This window comes from Panthera tigris, chromosome C2 (assembly GCF_018350195.1).
Source record: "Panthera tigris isolate Pti1 chromosome C2, P.tigris_Pti1_mat1.1, whole genome shotgun sequence".
Taxonomy (NCBI): Eukaryota; Metazoa; Chordata; class Mammalia; order Carnivora; family Felidae; genus Panthera; species Panthera tigris.
In genome coordinates, this window is record NC_056668.1 from 34,698,106 (window position 1) to 34,723,166 (window position 25,061).

General features: G+C 37.0%; 1 long non-coding RNA gene across 3 annotated transcripts in view; it reads left to right on the forward strand.

Annotated features, from left to right (window-relative positions):
• The window catches only part of LOC102961944, a 285,798-nt gene that overhangs the window by 201,358 nt on the left and 59,379 nt on the right, over positions 1-25,061 (forward strand). The window contains exons 8-9 of one of the 3 annotated variants that reach the window (XR_006207804.1): positions 17,996-18,061; positions 19,577-19,786. The exons of 1 other annotated variant lie outside the window; for it this stretch is intronic. This is a non-coding gene — a long non-coding RNA (uncharacterized LOC102961944). Of the gene's footprint in view, positions 1-17,995; positions 18,225-19,576; positions 19,787-25,061 lie in introns of those variants that run through there. One more of the 3 variants, XR_006207803.1, reaches the window with a different exon arrangement.

The following is a 25,061-nucleotide window of genomic DNA, read 5'->3' on the forward strand; positions in this document are numbered from 1 at the left end:
TGATGGCATGTGCCTTGCTTTGCAATAAGAAGCTGCTGGTTAAAGTTACTATAAATGTCTATGGCAGCTGTAAAACACCTTTTCAGAAAATGTTCACAGAAGAGGAGGCACCATAATATTTATTTACTGAAAGAGTCATGGACAAAGACATTTGGTTGAGATGGCAGCACTAAGGGGAAAATGTATAGTTTGTCTATAGTTGCAAAACCAATCAAAGCAAAAGGAAGACAATAGAGATAAATGGGAAGGGGAAGAGAAGAAGAGAAATGTACTTGAGAAAGCAGAAAATCTTTAGGGTTTAAGCAAGTAAGTGCTAGGAGGATAAAAGAGTATGAAACAAAAAGAAAGAAGCAAATGAGAAATTATGGAAAAAATATGTGTATCACAATTGACCTGATTTCCAGCCCCGCTCACAGCCATTCCTTCCTGGGACACCAGTCATGTACCATCAGAAGTTGGCTCAGAGTCAACACTGAATAAAGCTGTATTGAATGAGTCTTGTTATGCAATTAATCTAGCTGTGGGGGGAAAATGTAAATATGGAGGGTGTAGGAAGACCTTGTAAAATGAAATACTCATGGTGATTCCTTGGAGATGAACAGAAAAAGGATTCTGCAAGGATAAACACCTAATGCACTGTTGTAACCTCTAGGAATCTGAAATGTGGGACTTGGGCAAGGGAGAATTTCAATGATTATTTTCACCAGTTTTGTTTGATTTTTTATAGGAATTTGTCATAATTTCTTAATTCAAAAATTAAAGATTTTTCAAAGCTAAAAATGGACTAACTGTTGTTTACACATTGTTTAGATAACTTTGTCAAGGCCATAGGACCAACTAATTGGTTAGACAATGAATGATGGATCCACTATACCTACTTTCTTTTGTAAAAGAGAGAAGGCAGTTGAGCCTGAACTAAATCAGATGAGTTATGAGTTTTTTTCAAGGTATTATTATTTTTTGTGAAGACGGTCCCACCTTTCCCAGTGGTATCTCCTTTCCTAGTTTATAACTGTATGTTTTCTTTTAAAGATCTTATGCAATAGTTGCTGAAATACAGATTACTAAATTCTTTTTAACATTCTATAGCAAAGGACTGGATCTGAAGACCCACATTTTAAGTAAGTAACTTCTAGGACAGGGGTTGGCAACTTTTTTCTGTAATAGTAAATATTTTAGGCCTAGTATATCAGTAGATCTCTTTTGTAATTCTTCAACTCTGGCTGTGATGCAAAAACAGCTATAGACAACATGTTAAATGGGCATGTCTGTTCCAACAAAACTTTTCTTTTCTTTTTTTTTTTTTTAACAAAAATAAGTGGCAGAGTGGATTTGGCCCAAGGGCAATAGTTCCCCCCACCCCTCCTACTCTCTCTATAGAAGATTCTTTTCAAATGGCCTTAAAAGACATTTTGAGGACATTTAACATTAATATACAATATTTTACTTAAGTAAAACTCACACAATTTTTTTTTTTTTTTAATTTTTTTAAAATTTTTTTTTTTCCAACGTTTTTTATTTATTTTTGGGACAGAGAGAGACAGAGCATGAACGGGGGAGGGGCAGAGAGAGAGGGAGACACAGAATCGGAAACAGGCTCCAGGCTCCGAGCCATCAGCCCAGAGCCTGACGCGGGGCTCGAACTCACGGACCGCGAGATCCTGACCTGGCTGAAGTCGGACGCTTAACCGACTGCGCCACCCAGGCGCCCCCACACAATTTTACTTAAATAAAACTCACACAATTGTAAAACTCACAAAAGGAGCAAAAGATTCAGGGCAGTGAGATGTAAAAGGTGTCTTCTCTTTTTTCACAGGGATAGTGTTACATCAGGAACTGGAAAACTTAATTGCATGTGTAATAATGCAATTAAGGGGTTTAGTATACTGATTGTCAGCACTGAGCTATTACCACCATAGCCTGCCGTTTTGATAAAATGTCAATGATGGAGCACTGCATGATGAAATGCCCTTGACAACATTAATGATAAAATGTCAGTGTTAAGATGCTGTATGGAGAAATGTTCCTACAATGAAAAGTTGTGTAAAAAGGTGTCTTTACAATAAAGTGGTCAGGCAAGTGTCCCCACAACAAATGAATACACATATATGCACATACAAAAATGCACAGCAAGAAATGATATGGTGACTTGTCTGACTAATTGCTTTCAATATAATTTATATTGATAGAAAGCCTTTTTCCCTTTTAAATCAGAGACTGCTAGCACATTTAAATGCCAAAAAGTTTTTTTTCTTTTTTCTTTTTTCTTTTTTTTCCCTGGGACACTGCAGGTGGCCCCTTTCATCTCTGTGCTTCACACTCCGCAGAATGTTGCCGAGCAGGTGATCCTGGCATCTCTGAGTCAAGAGAGCTAGTTCAAACGCCTGCTTTGCGTTCCCCACCTTTCCCACCTCCTTCCCAGTTGGAACAGTAAGTTCTCTGTGAAAGCTTCTGCAAATGATGACAAGAAGGAGAGTTCTCGGGGAAAGCAACTGAGCTTTAATGCAAGTAAAACTGTTCCAAATGTAAAACACATTTGAAAATCTAAATGTGTGCCCCCTAAACCACATCAATAGAACCTTTAATGATCTTCAGAACCAGCCTTTTCTCTTCCAGTCAGTAGGAAGATTGTTTCAAATCTGTTTGTGCCTGAAGCACTTTTGATTGTGACAGTCTTCTCATTCATGGGCTAAACATGGCGTCCCACTGGAAGTGCCATCCAGGTTCACAGCAATACAGTATGATATGAAAGTATAAACAGAAGTCGGAACTGCATTTCTCCTCTGAGATAACAAGTGCAACTAGATTTTCAGACCACCTATTATGCCATAAAAAATAAAAAGGAAAGAAAAATAAGACCTACTTTATGTCAGCTGCCTGGTTCGTGGCAATGAAACTTAACCAGGTCAATGTGGAGCCCTTTAAATGACTTCTGTAGACAGCATCTCCATCCTTGCTCCTGGACAGTTATTAAAATTTTTCATAAGATAAATGCAGAATTATTGACATCAAACTGAATTGCTTTTTGCTTTTTGTGGGTTGGTTAATCATAATTGATTAAATAGTGGATTGTTTCACAACCTGAGTTTTTCTCTTTTGCTTTGAGTCCCTGACCAAAATAAGGCCTCAGCCATACATAATGTTTGGGCTTCCCGACATACAGATTAAGATTTAAGATTCTTGTAACCCTGTTTCTCATAGTAATGAGCTGACTGGATAAAATAACACTGGTTTTCTCTATAGATAAATATACTCCACCCTCATTATAGAACTATTTTCAAAAGCCAAGGATATTGAAAGTTATAACAGTAATGTCAGCCCTCATGATTAAATCATGAGGCACATGAGTTTTTCGTTTAAATTTGATGTTCTCATGATCTCAATATTTTTCATGCAAATCTTGTTATTTCTGCATCCTTTCACACTCCAGCTTAAATTGCTTGTCAATCGCCGTGCTTTTCTTGAGTGCAGCACTTCTGAGCTTCTCCAATACGATTTTATACATCTATTTATTCTATTTATATCTACTTCTTTAGTATATTTTCCCTTAAAGAAGACATTGGTACAGCATTCCAAATCACATTTAACGAAGTCTTTTGAATTGGAAGCAATGACTTTGGAGGCCAAAGGAGATGAGGCAGGAGGATTGGTTTGGCCAGGATATGTGGGGGTGAGGGGGTATTATAGGTTAAGAGAGGAAGAAGCTCTTTTATATTGTAAAATCTATAACATTTTTTCACATTATACCTAAAGTGCTTATACTAGGGGTTGATTAGAGCAAAGGCAAAGCTTCAAGGTAGCAAAGAGAAAGACCATAAATAGGAAGATCATTACAAAGTCTGGCAATAAAAAAGGACCTTAGAAAAAGCCCTCACAAATAACCCTTGAAATCTCAAATCTTGCAAAGGATCCTAATTTTTCAGAATCTATAGGCCTTTAAATTTTAATTTTTATCCACATGTTCTTTTTTTAGTAAATACTATTTTTGATTTCTATATTTTCTGGTACCGTCATCTGCTTTGATCTTAGATATCTAAGGGAAAAGGACCAGAGCCAAATATGCCTCAGTCAAAGTCAGTGTTCCTTCTCTTTCTGAATTTTATGAGACTTGCACTATGTATATCTACAATTGCACAGGCAAGTTTTAGTCCCCTGTCACCAACCGCCCTAGTGCTCCATCTTGCTTTCTCATACAGGGGAATGTATTACTGTGTATCTTGTAAAAGCAGTTACTGTGCTTGCACTGGGCTGGAATGCCACTGGTATAACAAGACATGCACTAATGTGCACTCATGTAGTTGAGGACACTTCTAATTGATTATACATTTATTTGCCACACCACTATTCTCCTTGGAATATCGCTTAAGAAAAAAAAGTGTTTGAATAATCTCATACTGTTTAAGGGATTCCTGCTGTTTGCTAATGAATACACTACAAAGCTTTATTTTTCAAATGTGTTCTCAAATGTGTAACCTACTTATTGCTTTTTCCATGCATTTTTATATTCCAGAGGATCCTCTAGTGACAGAACATTTTCAATCATTACTTCTCTTTGGTGGAATCAATTACCTCCTGATAGATTCTCTTTCCAAGTTTAAAATTGCATTTAAAAACTCATCTCTTTTCTGAATTCTAATTGGGTATACTTTGAACTCTAGATTCTTCTAGTGAATATTTGTTTATAAATCTTTCTATGACTTAAAGGGCTTGCTAACACATTTATGGGTTGAGTATAATAACCAACATATAATATGTAATTTTGGAGAGGAATTACATTTATTAAACAAAGATTTTATTTACTCTTAAAGGAAAAGCCAAAAACATAGTCCTGATAGGGTAAAAATTGAGAAGTGCCAATATATTTTAAACATATTTTATTCTGCCTACACAATTTGCCTAAAGTCTCATTTGAAGACATCAAAAAAAGAATTGCTTATAATTGTCTCCCTCTTACAGAATCATATATAGTGGCTCATTTATATTCTTTATGTATAAAGGAGCCCATCAGCTTTTCAGTGGTTATTATTTTGCAAATTTATTAATCTGCATTATAACCAAGAGGTGAGAGAGTAGGCAAAACATAGACTCTTAATCATTATTCTACTGTGTGTGAACATTTTATTGGCAACTGTCATGTACAGAAGACTCTACATTATGATATTTGTTTTTTACAATAACCCTACGAAATGGGAAGTTTTAGTCCTGCTGTTCAGATGAGGAATATAGGAATAGAACTAAAATGACTTGTTTGAACTTCTATAATTAATTAGTGGCAGAGTTGGCAGAGTTGAACATAGCTATAGCTTACTCCAAAGTTATTCATACACTTTCTAATATGGCATCTTATCTCTCAGAGTAGACTGTAAAACATTCTTGATTTAAAACATGTGCAGGGTACCTGGGTGGCTCAATGTGTTAAGTGTCCGACTCTTGGTTTCAGCTGAGGTCATGATCTCACAGTCATGAGCTTTAGCTCTGCAAGGAGCTCCACATTGGGCTCCATGCTAAGCTCTCCCATGCTGAGAGCAGAGCCTGCTTGGGATTCTCTATCTCCCCCTGTCCCTGCCTCTACCCCCCTACAGTCTCTCTCAAAATAAATAAATAAACATTAAAAAAATGTGCAATTTTATTGATAGAAGGAATTTTCAGGGCTTGACTTGGAACCACTTATTTTACTTAAAAACAAATCTTATTGCTTGTTTAACAGATCTTTTTAAATCCCTAATATGAGATACTGAGTAGAAAGTGGATAGAGGAAAGACATTAATGCTGAATACATACCTGGCAACCACTTTTAACTTAAGATCACATGGAAGACACACAGTGACATGCAATGGAAATAATGCAAAACTTAATTCCCAACCTCAGCACTCTGGAGGATTTAGCACTATTCCAACAGGGGTAAATCCAACTGCTGAAGCCAAAGAGAAAATTTGATCCCAGTTTCTTCTGACTTTAGGTGAGTGCAAGACCATTCTTTTAAGTCAAGGTCACAAAATCTCCTCCTTAGTCTTTTTAATTGGGCTGGCTGTGTCTTTAAAAATATGAATTTGAATGCCTTTAGATTTTCAAATGTTTGCTTTAATCACAGGCCCTATTACACACTGCCATTTTACTCCAAACCTACTGGAAACACTTATATAAACATCTTAGCCCATGAAAATATTTGAGTTTGCAACTCTTACCCTGATATGTCATGTACAGATAGGCTCCTTTTCCTACTTACTCCAGTTCCACCCATGGTTCTTCTAGAGTACCCAAGAGGGCTAGGATTAGGGTAAGATGATTTTACCTTGGGCATAAATTTAAGATGGCACCAAAAAGCTCAGTAATCCAAATAAAAGATATAATAATGCAATATTAAAAAAAAATCAAAATTAAAGGGCACCTGGGTGGCTCAGTTGGTTGAGTGTCCAACTTCGGCTCAGGTCATGATCTCATGGTTTGTCAGTTCAAGCCCCCCGTTGGGCTCTGTGCTGGCAGCTCAGAGACAGGAGCCTGCTTCAGATTCTGTGTCTTCCTCTTTCTCTGCCCCTGTCCTGCTCATGCTCTGTCTCTCTCTCTTTCTCTCAAAAATAAATAAACATTTTAAAAAATTCATTTAAAATAATGAATATTTTTAAAATATTCATTAAAATATTAATGATAAACAAAATAAAGGCATCCCATCATTCTTAATCTGGTATCCAAACTGTCTTCTAGAGATTATGTTTTTGTAATAATCGCCTCAAATCTAAAGTCCTCATTCTTACTTGGTTAGTTTCTGCTTCTCCTGTCCCATAACCTAATCTGAAAAAAAAAAAAAAAAAATGGAGAGTAGCTACTGATCCTGATTGGAAGAGAGGAACTCAAACAGTAAACCCATATGGCTTTATTCAGAATATGAGCCTGCATTCCATACACCTTGAAGAAAGTCTCTGTATAGTTAATAATTTTAAAACAGGAATAGCTAACAATTATTGAGGATTTTTGTGGAGGCTCTGTGCTAGGCACTTCATTTGAATTATTTTGCTAATTCCGGACAACTATGTTATGTGATAGAGATTGCTATTATTCCAAGTTTACAAATGAACCTAAGTCATTTGCCAAGTTAATACATGGTAGAGTAAGGGATTAAATTAGAACAGCATAATTGCAGAACACACATTTTGAAGGAGATAACTAAAACTGACTCTGAATCATAAATAGGAGGCTAAATAATTTTACCTGGAGAAGCAGGAACATGCTACTCTAGGAGAACTTATTTAAAACTGGTTATCATGTGATAATATTTGGAGATTTCTTTCCAGCTTCCCTTTTTTTCATCATCATCATCATCATTATTTTAATAACTGCATCGCAGTTCTCCCCCGGAACTAGGAGTATTCATTGTCTAAGCAGAAGGACAGATACACTCTAGGACAGAACAAAGTAATTTTTCTGTTTTAAATTTTCAGATTGATTTTGTTTTTAATTCTCCAACAGAGATTATGAACTTGAAAGCCCTCCAATTTTTAATTGTTGTATTTGATAAAGAAATGGGCACTTTTGTTTCTAAAACCTGGGCCTAAAATACCAAGAGCCATGGCATGGAAGACTCACATCTGGTTATAGCAACAACTAGAGTGAGGAGAACTCCAGGATGATGTTAGAACTTTCAGATAGGTAAGAATTTGACCATCAAGAGTAAGAGGGAGATTTAGAGATGTTAAGTGTGGTGACTTTCTGCGTGCAGGTAAACAAGCGTTGCGGAGAAACCCCACACTCGATGTGGTGCTTAACAGGTAAAGTACACTGACTGTTTTGCCACTTAAAAAAATATTTATTTAAATTCAAGTTAGTTAACATACAGTGTAGTATTGGTTTCAGGAGATGAACCCAGTGATTCATCACTTACATAAAACATCCAGTGCTCACCCCAACAAGTATCCTCCTTAATGCCCATCATCCATTTAGCACATCCCCCACCCACCACCCCTCCAGCAACCCTCAGTTTGTTCTCTGTATTTAAGAGTTTGCTACTCTTTTAGTGGGACTGTAAGTAGTGTCACATGGTTTGATATTGTATGTCTCAGTAGTGTGCGGGGAGGACAGCCAAAACTATTGAAGTGGATGCATTTGGAATAAACAGGTTGCAGAGTGAATGTACTGGAAAGGAAGAGGCCATAGCAGGACCTCTGACATCTTCAGTAGGTAAAAAGGGATTAAAAAAAAACACTCAGAAGAGGCCATAGGGAATGGAGAGGACCATAAATTTGTTGCAGCACCCTTTTTTTTCCCCTTACCCCTTGCTGTCCCTCTGTGCCCCGATGTTTTGTCAACCTTCCTTGGAGCCAGAGTCATCCAGGAAGAAGGCAAGGCAAAGAGGGAGGTAGGAATACTGTATTGACTGCATAATGATAACAAAGAGATTGCGATTTAAATCAGAAGTGATTGTGTCTACTCTTGAATTTGCAAAGTTGAAGTTTCCTTAATCTTCAGAAATGGGGAACATTGAAATAAAAGTACTTGTGAGAAATAATGGAAAGATATTATTGCATATCTGAGTGTTGTAATGGTAAATTTATAGCAGCTGTAGAAAAATAATTTAACAATCTTATGGTACTTTAAGCTTCAGTTATCTAGAAAATTAATCTATGTGGAACTCTGTTCTCTCACTATGATAGAAAGTTAGAGCATCATTTTGTGTATAAAATATCAATTAAATTTAGTTACCCATCTAACAATAGAATCTGAACTGTAAATTTTAATATTCTAGAGACTTTAGTATAATTATCAAATGCCTTTTAGGACTATTATATCTTGGGACTTAGAGATGCCAGATTATACCAAAATCCAATAAAAAAAGTAAGATATTTTTATGATCACACATCAGCACTGATCTACCATTTTCTCTGGTGTTTTTCAGTTTATCAAATTAAGTTTGATGATTTTTGCTCATAAATCCATATTCATCTTCTATATTAAAAAATCATGTAGTGTATGTTTTACTGGGGTTTAATGTATTTCACAGTCTAAATTCAGCTCATATTTAAATTGTAAGTAGCACACTAGAAATCAGCAGAGGAAAAATGAAGAAATTGGAGTTCAAGACAGAGTCTGGCAGCAAAAAGAAAAGCCACTTTTTTGGTTATTCTTCCAAACCTTAAAAAATTATGAATGTGACAACACTGGACTCTGAGCTGCTTGCTATAAACTTCTTTTAGCTGCATGCTCAAGGTGAAGTAGAGTTTCATTTATATAAGGGTATGTGCTTCTGGGATTCATGATATCTACTAGAGAAATATCAGACATTCTTATAAATCACAGGGAGAAATGTGAGGATTTTAAGGAGCCCCCAAAATAGAAGTTCAAAGAAAATGCTATGTCTTTTTAAAGACATTTCAGACATTAAAACTGAATTTTTGTTTACTGGGATATTTCTTCCCCAATATGCTGAAGGAGAGCTAAGGCTACAGTGATATGATATGAAAACTACAAATATTAGGAATCAGTAAACACTTTCCCTTTTCTGAAGTCAAGGTGAGCTATCTTAGCAAACTTTACCTACCTTAAAGTAAGGATTCTCCTACCCACATATTTCTTTTAATAATTATTTGATAATATAAAGTGTTAAACTGTATAATTTCTTACTTTGAATTAACCATCATATTATTTCAACTCAAAGTAGCAAAAGAAAAACATCCCTCTCTACCATATATTTGGAAATATCACCCGTTATCTGATAGAATAATTATTGTTATTTTGGTTTCTAGATTAAAAGCAAATGGCAGGTAGAATGTAAGTAGGGATTGCTGGGAAGAAGGCCAGAGGAAATTGGAGTTAGAAATGTAAAATGTGTGCAGGAGTTTGTCTAAGGAAAAGCAAAGCCACTATGTTTGGAAAAGGTTGAAATCTCATTATTTTGCAAGAGGTACATTAACAACTGCAAAAGCTTCAGAAATTCCAGGTAATCAAGAGTCTTAGAAGCTCACTGAGCCAGCATGCTTCTTCCCATGAGTGCTGCCTCTATAAAGCAGATTTTTCATTTTCACATTAATAGCATGGTTGAGAAGCTCTTGATAGAGTAGCTTCTGGGGGAATGGAATTTGTCTGAAGAAGAAATAAGCCTGGAAAAGCCAGAGTAGCCATAACTAAAGGCTGAAATTTACTTCCCTACCAGGCCTTCTTTGGGGCGGGGGTTGGGGTGGAGGAGCTCCGTTTTTGAAATCATGTTCTGTTTCTAACAATTTAGAATTCCTGGAATTATTGGGCATCAGAAAGAAAAGTATTTTAAAAGTATCTTGTAGGCAGGTTTTATTTCTTTAATTATATAAAATGTTTAAAGAGACAGAAAAGATGCTTGACGTCTCCCCGGATTTCACTGAACAGTTGTATTCATGATAAATCTGTAGCACCTTTACCCTCTGTCTTCTATTACTCTGCTAGTTACTGACTGTAGCCCGAGGTAAAGTGATTGCTGTTCCCTCTCTCTCTTCATTTCCACCTCCTAACTGTGCTCCTTGATCACTGCTCTCCTACCTTCACACATTTTCTCCCTGATGTCCTCATTTCTTTATAGAACAATTTCAAGTGTGGATTTCCCTGGTGGAGAAATATAGCATGGTCTGAAAATGAAGCAGAACAGAGTTCTATATTGATGTAGATGACCCAGACAATACAGAGAGTTTTTTTTAAAAGGAAAACCCAAACCTGAAAAGAAAGCAAACAAAAATCGCAAGTAAATGGGAAATAAAGCAAAAAGCCAAAATCCAAGGGGCACCTTGATTTTCTTCACACCACTCATTACAACCCTGAGCAGTTTACTCCATAAATATGCAAAGGAAGGTTTTTTATTTACAGGAGTGTTTGGTTTGACATGGCTAAAAACATTTCCCAGGTGCACTGGAAAATTATTAAATTTGAACACATCCCTTTTCTTATCCTATTTGATACACTATGTTGAGGGAAGGGCAAAAAGTCACCTCTGGTTTTATAACTCCTAATACTAAAGCTTTACTATTGTGTTTAATTTTATAAAGTTTTCATAAATAAAATTAATGTCATATATACTATTTTGTAGATTAAAAAAATAAATTAAAACACACATAATTAATAAACAAAAAGTTATTAAAATCTTATATCAGGAGGTGCCTTCGTCACTCAGTCAGTTAAGCATCCAACTCTGGATTTTGGCTCAGGTGATAATCTCATGGTTCATGAGATCGAGCCCTGCAACAGGCACCATGCTGACAGCATGGAGCCTGCTTGACATTCTCTCTCTCCTTCTCTCTCTGGCTCTCTCCCACTCATGATCTCTCTCTCTCTCTCAAAATAAATATACTTAAAAAAATCCATTCTTCTCTTCTTTAAAAAAAAGTCTTATTTCTAAAAAAATAAACTTCTCTGCCTTGCTCTGTATTAGTGTTGTTCTCAACTCTTTTTAACTTTTTCTTCTGTGTATTTGTTCTCATATTTCTAAATAATATTATAACATTGCTAACTCTTGATTTTGTATAATTTAGGCCTCATCTATTGACGTATGGCAGATGAGGAGTTAGCTCTCTGAGATCTCCTTCTCTGTTTTCCCTTCATTATCCCAATATCATCATGTCCCAACGTGAAGTTAAAATTATATTTATGTTTTATATCGTTGTAAATAAATACTATTTACTGTTGAGGAAAGGAACATACTAAATTTATTTTCTTGAATATTTTTTTTCCCTAGAGTCAGAAACTTCCTTATTGTTCTCAGGTGTCTAGTTGTCTACCAGTTCTTTCCATACCCTCCAACAGCGTGCAGTAGAGCTTTCACGTGATCAGATGTATCCAATTATTTTTCCATTGCATTTTGTCTGTCCACCAGGTTCTGCCCAGAATGGATTATTATCTACTGCTTGAACACAGGTTCCTAATGTTTTAGGCCAGCTATGGCAGCTATGATCCTGGAAATTGCTCTCACTAGACTTCTATTGCTAGAGCTCTATTTCTTGATTTCATGTTTTCTTTATTGGTTGCCTTTGCATATTAAAAAATGACTTTGATACCAATTAATGAAAATTTTATTTATTTATTTATTTATTTATTTATTTATTTATTTATTTATGAATTTGTTGAAAAAGCCTATGGCATTTTTCCACTACATTGTGCTTTGGAAATAAGAATATCTAAAGGCTCTAGGTATACAGTATAGTAACTGACCCCTAAGTTTCTTATTGTTTTTAACCTAGTCAAGTGCCTTCATAAGGCACTTCATAAGTCACTTTTTAACTTAAACAAATTGTTTTAATGTTTATGTATTTTTGAGAGAGAGAGACTGAGTGTGAGCAGGGGAGGGGCAGAGAAAGAGGGAGACACAGAATCTAAAGCAGGATCCAGGCTCTGAGCTGTCAGCACAGAGCCCAACGTGGGGCTTGAAACCATGAACTGTGAGATCATGACCTGAGCTGAAGTCTGGGGCTCAATGGACTGAGCCACCCAGGCGCCCAAAATATTCTTTTTTAAAAATTTTTCTTTAAATGTTTACTTTTGAGAGACAGAGTGACAGAGCATGAGCAAGGCAGGGACAGAGAGAGAGGGAGACAGAAGATCCAAAGCAGACTCCAGGCTCCGAGCTGTCAGCACAGAGCCTGACGTGGGGCTTGAACTCATAAACTACAAGACCATGACCTGAGCTGAAGGCAAACACAACCGCCTGAGCCACTCAGGCATAATAATTTGTGAATATAAATGTATTAAATTTCTGTAATAATCTTTAAATTATACTAGTGGGAAATTTTATCTCTTAGGTTTATCTGATTTGAGAAATAACATTACAACATTGAAATTTTCTAAATGAACTGGAAGATTTTTTTTGAGAGGGCACTGACATGAAGCCACACACACACACACACACACACACACACACACATGTATATGTGTATATGATATTATATATAATACATATGTATAATGTACCTATATGTATGTGTACATGTACATATATAAATACCTTTTGAAATGGGGAGAGAATGAACACTGAGTGCTATGTTTACACTGATTTTATTTTTTTGTACTTTTTTATTATTGAAATATAGCTGACATAGGATATTATATTTGTTTTGGGTGTAAAACATAGTGATATGACAATGCACTAAATTCTTTTACCTACATGATTGCGTTTAGTTCTCTGAGAGGCTATATGGTATACCTGATGAAATACGGAATTTGAAGTTAATGGTCATGGTTTTTGAATCCTGGTCCTGATAGATAATATGGGTAAATTGACTAGCACATACTACTGCTTCCATTAATGCTACTTTTATATGACTATCATATATTACAACAACAGCTACTACTGCTACTACATTTTATAGGTAAAGAAACTAAGAGCTTATACAGGTTAATAAATTGAATCAACATCATATTCCTGGTAAGGGGAAAATAGGGATTTGAGAAAGGATTTCTTTTTCTTTTTTTCTTTTTCTTTTTCTTTTATTTATTTTTTTTAAAGTAGGCTTCACACCTGTGTGTAGACCAATGTGGGGCTTGAACTCACAGCCATAAAATCAAGACCTGAGCTGAGATTTAAAAAAATCAAGCACCTAACCAAGTGAGCCACCCACAAATCCCTGAAAAAGAATTTTTCTGAATGACTCTTAAACCTTCTCAGTACGTTACACACTCTATATCAGAAGCAAACAAAGCTATCCCCATCATTTGAGACCTTTTGATTTACAGAGTAATAAACATCCCACTGACCTCTGCAAAGGACAAGGTAGTTCAGAAGGACAATCTAACTCTGCTTAGAAAGCTAATCATTGTATGGTTTGGACCAGAAGAGTAGAAATTTTTTTGTTGGAACCTATAATAAAACATTTGTCTCTGGTTTTCCAGTGACTAACTGTAGGGCCAGTTACCAATTGCAAATTACAAGTTGTTTTTTTTTTTTTTTAATTGTATCCTGGACATTTTGTATATTATGTATGAGACGATTGGATCATGCTCAAATCTTATATTTGAGCAGGCTTTCTTGTAATACCATGCTGATGGGCACAGGTTGGGGGGCACCAGGTCACCTCATCACTGCCAAATGGAGGTACAAACCCAGGTATTCCTTTGTTGGCCATCTAGAGCGGGGTGCTTCCTTACTGCTGGGGATGGGGGTTAAGTTCATGCTCCTTATTAAGGCATACGCTGACCCCATCAGGGCTGGGAGGGGGAGGATCTCCTTGAAATTCTCCCCATGTGGCCTGCATGGACATCATAGGGTAGTAGGTAAGACTTGTTACTGTTGGAAAGTAGGGAAAGTCCAGGCTTCCCACTGGGCCTCTTGGGATACCACTTTGGTAGGGAGATTATCTTATCAATAAGGGATCACCTTATCACCACCTGTTGGAGGTGGGAGTCCTGGATCCCATGTGGTCTCCACCAACATCATAAAATGAGGAAGCTTTTTATCTCAAGGCAGGCATGTAATTCCCAGCTCTGACTCCACTCTGACAGGGATGAGCACTTCATTGCTGCTGCAGAGGAGCTAATTTTAAGCTTTCTACTTGGGCTTTGTTGATCAGAGTGGAAGTGGGCCATGGATTTTATCTTTTTTTTCCCGGTTTTACTGAGATATACATGACAACATTATGTAAGTAAGGTATACAACAGTGATGATTTGATATCATTGATGAAATGATGCTAACAGTAAGATTACTTAACGTATCCATTACTTCACACAGTTACTAATGTGTGTGTGTGTGTGTGTGTGTGTGTGTGTGTGTATGTGTGTGGTAAGAACATTTAAGATTTACTCTCGTAGCAAAGTTCAAGTATACATTATTGTTAAGCATAGTCACAATGCTCCACTTTAGAACTTACCTATCTTATAACTAAAATTTTGTACTCTTTGACCAACATTTCTCCATTTTCCTCATGTCCTATGGTTTTTCCCCATGGTGCTTGGCTGCACTAGATTAGTTATCATCTAAAAATTTTTTGTCTTGCTGTGCTGCCCTTGCCTGTTCCTTTGTCTAATGAGAGCAGGTTTTAGTTGGACTTTTTTGGTTTGCACCCAGTGGTATTTCTGGATTGCTGCTTCTCCAGCATCTCATCTGGGATGTATGAGGCCGAAAGAAAACCCAGTGAGTTCACTACCATGTCATTTCTCAGGTCCTGAGATCCCCTGTTGGTCTGCCCTTCTCCATCCTCCCTTTATACTCTTGCTATGTTTGTTTTATATAAAATGTCCAGAGTTTTAGTATTTCTTAGTGGGAACACTAGAGAGAAGGGTGTCTACCCCACATCAGATAAGGTATTTTGTGAGAAATCAAATAGCTATATTCTGGGTTAGGAGATTATAGGGAACACATTGCAAAGCAGAAAACTGCTTTCTGGCCTTGGTGAAAACAGCAGGCCAGGTTCCGCTTATGTAATTAATGTATATTTAGGGGTTAGGTCCTGCCGATGCTCATAAATTCCTTAGACCATGTTATCACATAGAATATTTTACCTTGTCAATTTGTTTTTCTGCACATTTTCTATATGTTCTTACTGTATGTAGCTCACTGACATATTGCTCATTGTTTCCCTAAATGTATGCTCAATAAATACGGGAGCTAGAGAGCAGCTCCGGGAGACTTCCCTTAGCCTCTCTTCACCTCTCTTAACTTGCATGGAGTCTTGAGTAATCTTTTCTGCCATCTTTGTCTTTGCTGGACAAAACCGAAAGCTGAACCCACAGTATTTAAAACTGGAAGTCCTTTACCCACTTTCAAGTCCTATGGTTTTCATTGAAACTAATAATGAAATTGGTACACTTTACTCATAGAACTATTTAAAAAACATGAACACAGAATTTTTTTCTTAGACACTACTGTTAGTTCTGAACCTCATACATTACATATCATTTCTGTGTGCTCCTCAGGGTATACTAAATAAAATTGTTGGGAAGTATGGGAAATACAATGTTTGGGGGGATAGGACTATTGAGCCATAGTGTGGTCCCTTGACAAACAGCATTAACATCAGTTAGACATGTGTTAAAATTACAAATACCCATCCCCACCTAAGATCTATGGATTAAAGAACTCTGAGAGTGGGATCCAGCAATCTGTTTTTAAACAAGGTATTTTTAATTTGAGCTACGGTTTGAGAACCACTGAACAAAGGGAATACCTGAGGACTCTTGCAGTTTAGTATGGTCTGCTTGTGGGAGAATGCTCCAGAGCCCCGACATTAATACTCTGTGCTGTACGTGTATGACTTATCCTGAAGGCTTCTCACGCAGCCTTTTCTACTTCTTCCTTAATTCTATGGGTAAGCAAAGGGAAAGAAAGTAGGCATGCTTGATCCTGAAGTTACAAGTTGCCTGTACAGTCTTGGAGTAGATAGGAACTCAAATCTACTTATTTCCACATGAGAGATATTAATATAGTCAGAGCCTGCCTTCCATTTAAGTCTCAGAAAAAAAAGAAGAATGTTTAAGGGTTTCTTGTATAAAATATGCTTAAAATTCCACTACGGAAATTATTTTAAAGAAATTGGCATTTCCCCAAAGGAAAAAGCAACACATAAAGCTGCCTTTTCCTTAGTAATAGAGGAGGAATAAATTGAAAGCTAATAGACTCTAAGCCTCTGTGTGAAGAAGATCCAAGATATGCAAAGAGGCCATAATGAGAGGGAATGCAGTTGGGGACTTAAGTAGGAGTGTGCCAAACCAGCTTGGCTGCCCTGCAAGTTCAGGACTCATGGAAAGCAGCATCAGTGCTTTGGCATGCCATGGGTGCCCATCTATAAGTGGCCCATTCTGACTGAGTTGGTTATTGTCATCCATTATTACTAACAGCACTTAGGGGAACTTAACAATAATCCTATATGTTTGTAGGCAGAGAAGCATCTAGCTTTTCAGTGAGACCGTTTTCTCAGTTAAGGTGAAATACAAACTATGCATGGTAAGGGACATTGTTTAACTCAGTTGAACATTATCTTTCTTATTATTTCTTAAAGACATCATGATTCCAGGTGTCTTTCGACACCATAGTTCATCATCATCTACCTTAAGGATTCTGTAATGTTTGAAATCTCTTGGCCCTCAGGGGTGGATGGAATCACATCTCACTTGCTCCCCTAAAAGGCACAAAATCAAATTACACCAAAAGGCTCCTTAGAGTACAGCTCTTTGCCAATTACTTGAATTATTTTCAGCCACTTTGGCACATTTCCCCTCCAGATGAAATGGAAATCTTTTAGTCTGCACCAGTGAAGGATTTCATATTTCTTAGTGCTTCCACATATACAGTATAATGAGAATAAAAGCTTCTCTGCCTCACAGATCTTTCCTATGGTGCCATAATGCAGGGAAAATAACATCCATTTCTAACACATGAAGCCCACATATTTTCTAAGGAGGAAGAGAAAGACATTAACATTACACAAGAAAACTATTTGCTCTTTGCTTTACATTTCCAAATTTGAGCACACCAGAGATTTCAGACTTCAAAACTACATACATCTGTGCTGAGATATGGACCCTCTAAGGTGCTTCATTATTGGCACTGAAAGCTGGTTTCATGAAACACCTGCTCTGAGTAAGCAATGTGATCAGAGAGTGTCAGCAGGGCAGACAGATTTTAAATGGAAGATTGTTACTTACCCAAAAGCCATTTAGAAGCTAAAAAACAGCAATATCAGCAAACCAGTAACAATACCTTAAATATCCCCAAGTACATTATTAACACTTCCAGCCCTTGAGAGATCAGATGACTTCTTTTAAAAGTTTTTGTGTCTCAAGAGAACAAATCTTTCCTCCACATTTATCATTTTATAAAAATATTATTTTGCACTGATAGCCTTACTTATCTTTTATTATTTCCACTTGGCCCTTTATTTTCCCTTTTGATTTGTTATTTCTTCTCCACCAGTGCCAAAACAGCGTTCACTGAAATCAGTCCCAGTTGCTCAGTATTCTTCCCTGTTTTCAGTAGTACAGCCCTTAAGGATTGAATCCCTTGCCTAGAGCATTAAGAACTGGGGGAAAAAAATTCACTACTCATTGCTTTGCTTGCAGTTCTCATTTGGACTAGCGCTTGCAGAAATGGAACTGAACTTTCTTCACTGTTACTGCATCTGTAAGGTAATTGCCTAAACTTGTTGAGCCAATCGCAATTGCTGTTCTGGAGTTTTGCAAACGTGAAGAATCCGATGAAGCAATTTGTAAGCCATATGGGGTACATCCCTCTTTCCCCACTCAAAATCATATTGCTCTCTATAGGATTTTGTATGACCCTTATGAAACATTACAGTCCAGAATTCTATTTTAAAAGCTCTAAACATTAGCGTTTTTTTAAAAATCATTCTTGTTTATGGTATCATTTTCATTGCCTAAATCTTATATTAAATGAAAGGGGCTTGAAACTCTTTAGCACTCTCTGCAAAATTTTGGGTAACTCAAAGAAATAGCATTTAATAAGAGAGAGAACACACACACAATATAGCCCTGTAAAATGAGAGGAGGTGTAATATGTCACATGCTTGCAGCATATTTTTTTTTCCTACTACAACATTTGTGTTCAGTGTAGACATTCCAAAATGCCTCATTACTACTGCGTCCTGAGTTGGAAAAAATGAAATATATATGATATATAAAGAGAGAGACAGAGACAAAGAAAGAAACAGAGAGATGGAGAGAGACAGAAAGAGCTTCATACCTTTAAAAGAAGCTCAGAGAATTTAAAAGCTTTATGTATTCTTTAGCTCAGAGGCATAGTGAATAAACAAATTATGTATTTCCTGGACCATATTCCTATGCCTGCTTGTAAAATTTAAAGTACTTCCCTTCAGAAGGGAAGGTATTATTTCTGACCCAGTTGAATCCTCACTGAATGCCTGAAGAACTAACTTAGCCCTTCATATTTGATGCCATACAGGTCATTGTCTCCTCAAAGAGACAATTACTGAAAACCAGTCCAATATGGAAAATTTTAAACCTTTTTCTGTCTCTTATAGATCAATCATTGGAAAGATAAAATAATCACTTAAAAGTAATTCTGCAGGTCTTAGTAGACATATTTACCTTGTTGTCTCATTGTTTTTATAGCCATGTTATTCACAAATCCTTGATTAATGAAATGTACTGACTTGGCCTAGAGAAGCATTATAGTGAGACTCAAGGCAAATGCCTAAGAAACTTCAGTTAGCTTAGGACAGTGCAAATGATTACACCTGCAAAACAAGACAGGGTGTGTTGTTATGCAAGAGCTATAAATGTATAAATCTTGTAACACTTGAGAGTTCACAAGAATCGAAGTGGGATGGAGATTGTACAGAGCATATTGTAGTGTCATCAGGCTATCTATCCGCAGGAAGCAGTGGAACCATTTCAGTGCAGTGTGGCAATTATAATGATTAGTAAAAATCATAGATGGAAAACTGTACTTATATGGATGTGTGACATAATAATGACTGATAGAAAAATACTTGTGAGCCATCTGAAGAGAGTCAAAATTGGGGTTTGAACAGGAGCTATGTACTTGAAGGAGGCCATAGCGGTTGTGTGGAAATGGCGGGGTGGGGAGGAGAACAATGGAGGTCACACTTTAGATGAATCACTTTAATCATTAATACTTCTTTGTCGATGACATTATTATAGGTGCTAAGTGGATTGGCACAATATAATATGGCCTTTATTTTCAATAAAATTGTGATGTGAGGAGCATCAAAGAGCAACAAAGTTGTATTGTACTTATCAACAATTTATCGACGAATAAAACACATGCGTATGTGTACAGATGGTAAACTCAGATGATGAAAACACGTGGATGCCCATAAGCAGACATGCTGCTGAACCAGGTACCATTAGGATGTGAAACGGAGTTTAAAAAGTCAGTGAAGTATTCCAGTAAGTGATAAAAATTGTTTCCAAATATGATGAAGAGAACAGGGTCTATTTTGAGAAGATGGAACATTTTAAGAAAAATCTTAAATATTCAACAGAAAAAAGTTGAAAGAGCATAAAACTCACACAACAGCTGGAAAATCGTATAAAAACTGAGTTGTTTTAAGGAGGGTAGAAGAATTTGATAGATGTTTTGGAAATCTGGCCAGGAATTCTGATGTAAAAATTCAGGAAATTAAAAGCTTTTCGGAGATTTAAGGAAACAGGAACGTAAGCATGCTTACAGAGGACAAAGCTGCCCATCAGAAGGCACAATATGAGGGCACAAAATAGAAAAGTACCTAAGAGTTTTAAAAAAAGGGGTATAAGTTTCTTCTACAAATCACTTCATTTATAATTGGAAGATTCTCAGTTCTGGATAACTAAAGAGATTTTAACGCTAATTAGATTGTTGCAGTGACAAGATCTTATTTTTTTCACATAAACATACTTTTTCCTCCATTGACTACAAAAATATTTTCCTTTCACTTTATCACAGTAGCTCATTTTGATTATGCTCAGACCTCAGTGCATCACCTACACCTACCCAGCTAATCTGAGTAATTAAAGAAAAATGATGCATGATGCATTTATAGTTAAGTGAAATGAGTATAAATCTCACATAACAGCTGGATTCCTATACTTGGCAACATGGCACAGTTTGAGAAAAGCAATCATCTTCCTTTCCTGTTGGCAAAACACTTCACTGATCTCTCCAATTTGAGGCCTCTTCAGGATTTAGTGTCTTCTCACTTTGTAATGCACAGAACGCGACTTCCAGATGGACAGCCTTGTCATATGCTATTTTTAAGCTGCACTTTCAAATTTTCAAGTGGGAGCAGTTATTCACCAAACATGAAATGTATCACTTATTATATACATTTTCAAATCAGCATGCTCAACCAGCTGCTGATGAGCTTAATACACTCAGATGAAAGAAAGCATGGGTAAGTCAGACAGTCAGCAGACATTGAAGTTCTTATGTTGTGTTGAGCTGATGAGGACAGAGGACAACTCAAAAAAAAAAAAAAAAAAAGGCAAGATTCCTTCCCTTGAGTGGTTCCCAATCTAGCATGGAGATTAACAGAAACATATACACTTGACAAGCATTTGAAGGAGGAAGGTATCCTGGAAAATGTGTTATGCATATCTCAGTGCAGAAAAAAAGAGTGAGAGAGAGAGAGAGAGGGAGAGAGAGAGAGAGAGAGAGGTGGAGTTATCAAATTATTAAAGTCAGACTGCCATAAAAGCAGAAGGCCTCCAGAAGCAGATGAGTTGTAACTGGGTCTTGAATGAGATTGTATATCTAAATTTTAATAGGAAAACCTTCATTTGTGGTATGAAAAGAGGTTAACGGAAAAATGCAAATATTACTTAGAGCAGCTACATAATTGATTTGGCTGGAATATAAAAGTGATATATAAAGAACTGAGATAGGACATTAGAGAAATGGATTGAGGATTAGGTGTTTGGAATTGATACAGAAAGACAATAAGGAGATACTGGAGATGATAGAAAGCATGAAAAAGGTGTGGAAAGAAGACTAGTTTAGTAACTACAGAAATATGGTCAGGGATACCACATGATCAACAGAGTAATTCAAACCTTAAAGGGATAAGAGCCTAGTCTGTACAGATGGATAGGAACTGATCACTTCTCATTCAAATTTTAATTCTATGAATGAGTTCATTTTTTTAATATAAATAAACAGTATTTTAGTATCTTTTCTGGACAGTGCCTTAGGAAATCAAATCAATAAGAGATATAGCTAACTAGGGGCGCCTGGGTGGCTCATTCAGTAAAGCGTCCAACTGTGGCTCAGGCCATGATCTCATGGTTTGTGAGTTCAAGCCCCGCATTGGGCTCTGTGCTGACAGCTCAGAGCCTGGAGCCTGCTTCAGATTCTGTGTCCCCTCTCTCTCTCTGCCCCATCCTTGCTTGTGCTCTGCCTCTCTCTGTCTTTCAAAAATGAATAAACATTTAAAAAATTAAAAAAAGAGAGAGATAGTTACCTCTGTAAGCAGGACTTTGGGGTGCAGAAATGCTTGCTCAATTGTGTGGGGTTAGAGGAAATGCAAACTTCTAGGAAGCATCTCATTAAAATAAAAATAAGTCTTTATTGTTTCCCATGTACAATACACTCTGAATAATAATCAACTGGCATTAACTTAAAATCAGATTATTGTCCACACTTTGAGCGTTAAGTAATTTTTTTCCCCAGAAAATAGTTTGAAATGAGTTTGAGAGATACCTCATCTTTCAGTTAAAAATGGTGCTTAATGATTCTCAAGCATTTTCTGCTTAGTACAGCTGAAGAATATGATAAACCCTCAAAATCAGTCTGGCTGTAAATGTGACTCTGTGAGTCTGGGGGTGGATGGTGAGTGATAGTGAGGGTTGTATAGAGGAGGGAGTATAAGGCAAGCTGATACCCTGCAAACCCCTTCCCCATTTCAGGTGTGACATTCCTTAGCCATTCCTGGCTGCCCTAAAGCTAAAAAAGGGAAAAAAAACCAAATGATTAAGTGATAGAGATCACAGTCCTGCAGGACCTGAGTCTCTGTCAGTTTATAAATGTCTTATTAAATTATAAGAAAAAGGCAATTATCAATTACCTAACCTCCACAAACCCGTAGACTCAGCCCCAACATCACCGTCTCTCCATACTGATGTGGGGAACAAAGGCAAGAAGGAAATGATAGATAAAATTAAATTTCCTTATAAACTGCAGCCCATTGACAAACACTTCATGCAAATACAGAATATAACATTCCTCCAGGAACTCCCTACTGTCTTTATATAAATGCTTTGCTAGAGGGAAAAACAACCTTAGCTTGACAACAGCTAGGCCTCCAGTATTTTATGAGTCCTCTTTAGTATATGAAAGTCTTTTTGGAAACTTCCATTTTATCTTTACCCCCCCCCCCCCAACTATATAGTATATCATCTGTCACTCCTCATAACCCCAGTGCAGCTCTTTCTGCCCAGGGGTTCTGTCTGTGTGCTTTAATAATCTTTTTTCACCAAAGACATCTCAAGAATTCTTTCTTGGCTGTTGGCTCTGGACCTCCACCATCACTGCAAAACCACATCAGTATCATTTCGGAAAGTTTTGCAAGTATTAATTTGGAATCCTGACTGCCCCCCCATTTATTTGTGTGCAAATAAATGAAGGCAAACCAAATGAGAAAAGGGAAGGCTATTTATTCTGAGCTTCCTCATAGCAAGGAAGTTAACCATTATCACTTGTGTTTTGGGATAGACTTGAAGGCAGTAAGAGGACTGGGAAAGCTTTATAGTGGAAAAAGGGAAGGCTTCAGGTGTGCTCTGATTTGGAGGTTGTTGGCATGGGGAAGCTGTTGACAGGCTAACTAGAAGAAGATCATCCTTTATAACTGATTAGGGATGCATATTTAGTTTTCTCTGGTTGGTGCTAAGTTGTAAATGGGAACAAAAACTAGGGAAGCTATCAGTTATTAATAAAGTCCTGGCCATATTGGGCTGACTGTTACAGAAGTTCTTGTTTAGCTTCCTGGATTATCACCTGATAGCAATCTGGCTTCCTGCAAGTCTGACCTACAGCAGACGGGCTTCTTGGGCTGTTTGTTGTAGATAAGGGGGTTGGTTTCCTGGGCATGTTGCTGCAGGTTGTAGGTCGGAGCTCCGTTTTTATATGTGGTCTGGCCATGGTCCATTTGTATATTCATTCTCTCAGATGTTATTGACATATCCCCCCTAGAGATCTATCCTGTCACCGCATAATGTTGTTGTATCCTATCCCTTAGTATATATGCAAATGTGTATAGTTAAATGTGCACAGATAGCTAGATGGCTTTCTCTTAATGTTTGTATTTAAAATCTTGCCAGTTTATGTTGTTTAGTGAAAGTGTCTGTGTTTGTTTGTTTTTCTAATTTGTTAATATGAAAATACTTTATATACATATCAAGAAATCAAGTTGCCACTCACTAGAGAAGTCTTAATCAGTTGTGATAACAAACCCAGTCTTTTCAAAATTCACTAGTCTCCTTCATCACATCTCATAATTGAAGACTGGACTGTAATAGTTAATACCTATCCAAAATACTCAGCAGCCTGGCTGCCTTACTCTCTTGCCCTCTGTCTATAAAACCTTCCCTCCTTCATTTCTACCTATTTCACAGTGCCAGGATTGCTTACAATCATCTCATTTTCTGACCCAAAGAGAAGAAAGCAATGCCAATAATTTTGACTGTATTTATGTGGACAGTGAAATAAAATATTTGAAATCAGGATTGCTTTGACAAATACAGGCTATATTATTTTTGATGCTTTTGGTTGCAAGTAACAGAGGACAGTGTGTAAAGTTGTTTATGCAGTAAGAGGATTTATTATCCCAGGTAAGGAATCCAAAGGTATAATTTTAGATTCAGTAAACTCAGTGGGTCAGTATATCCTCAGTGTGCCATCTCTCCTTCTATGTCTTGTCATCCTCAGCGTGTTGACTATTGTCTTCAGCCTATTTCCCTCATGAGTAAAAGTTGCTGCAATGACTCTGTATTAGTTTCATGGGGCTGGGTGACTTAAACAACATAAATGTATTTTCTCATAGTTCTGGAAGCTGGGAATATGAAATCAAGATCTTGACAAGGTTGGTTCCTTCTGAGGAATGTAAGGAAGGGCCAGTTCCATGCTTCTGTGTTACTTGCTGGTGATTTGCTGGCAATCTTTGGTGTCCCTTAGCTTGTATATGCATCACTTCAATGTCTGCCTTTATCACTACATGACATTCTCCCTGTGTCTCTGTTTTCACATGGCCATCTTCTTAAAAGGACAATAGTCGTATTGGATTAGGGTCTCACCCCACTCCAGTCTGACCTCATCTTACATAAATTATATCTGCAATGACCCTATTTCCAAATAAAGTTGTATTCTGAGTCATGCCAGTTAAGACTTCAACATATATTTTGGGGGAAACACAGTTCAATCCAAAACAAAGCCCTTGCATCATATCCTTGTACAACAATGTTCGAAGGCTGAAAGGACAAGTGCTTCTTCCTTATTTTTAAAGACTATACCTCCTCATGTGTTCCTGTGAAACACACGATAGACTATCCCCAAGCATCACAAGAAAAGTGATGAAGAAAAGTATCACCTGCTTTTGTTCTGAACCAATGACAGCGAGGGAAATGGAATTACTACTAATGGCTTAAACTAGGGATT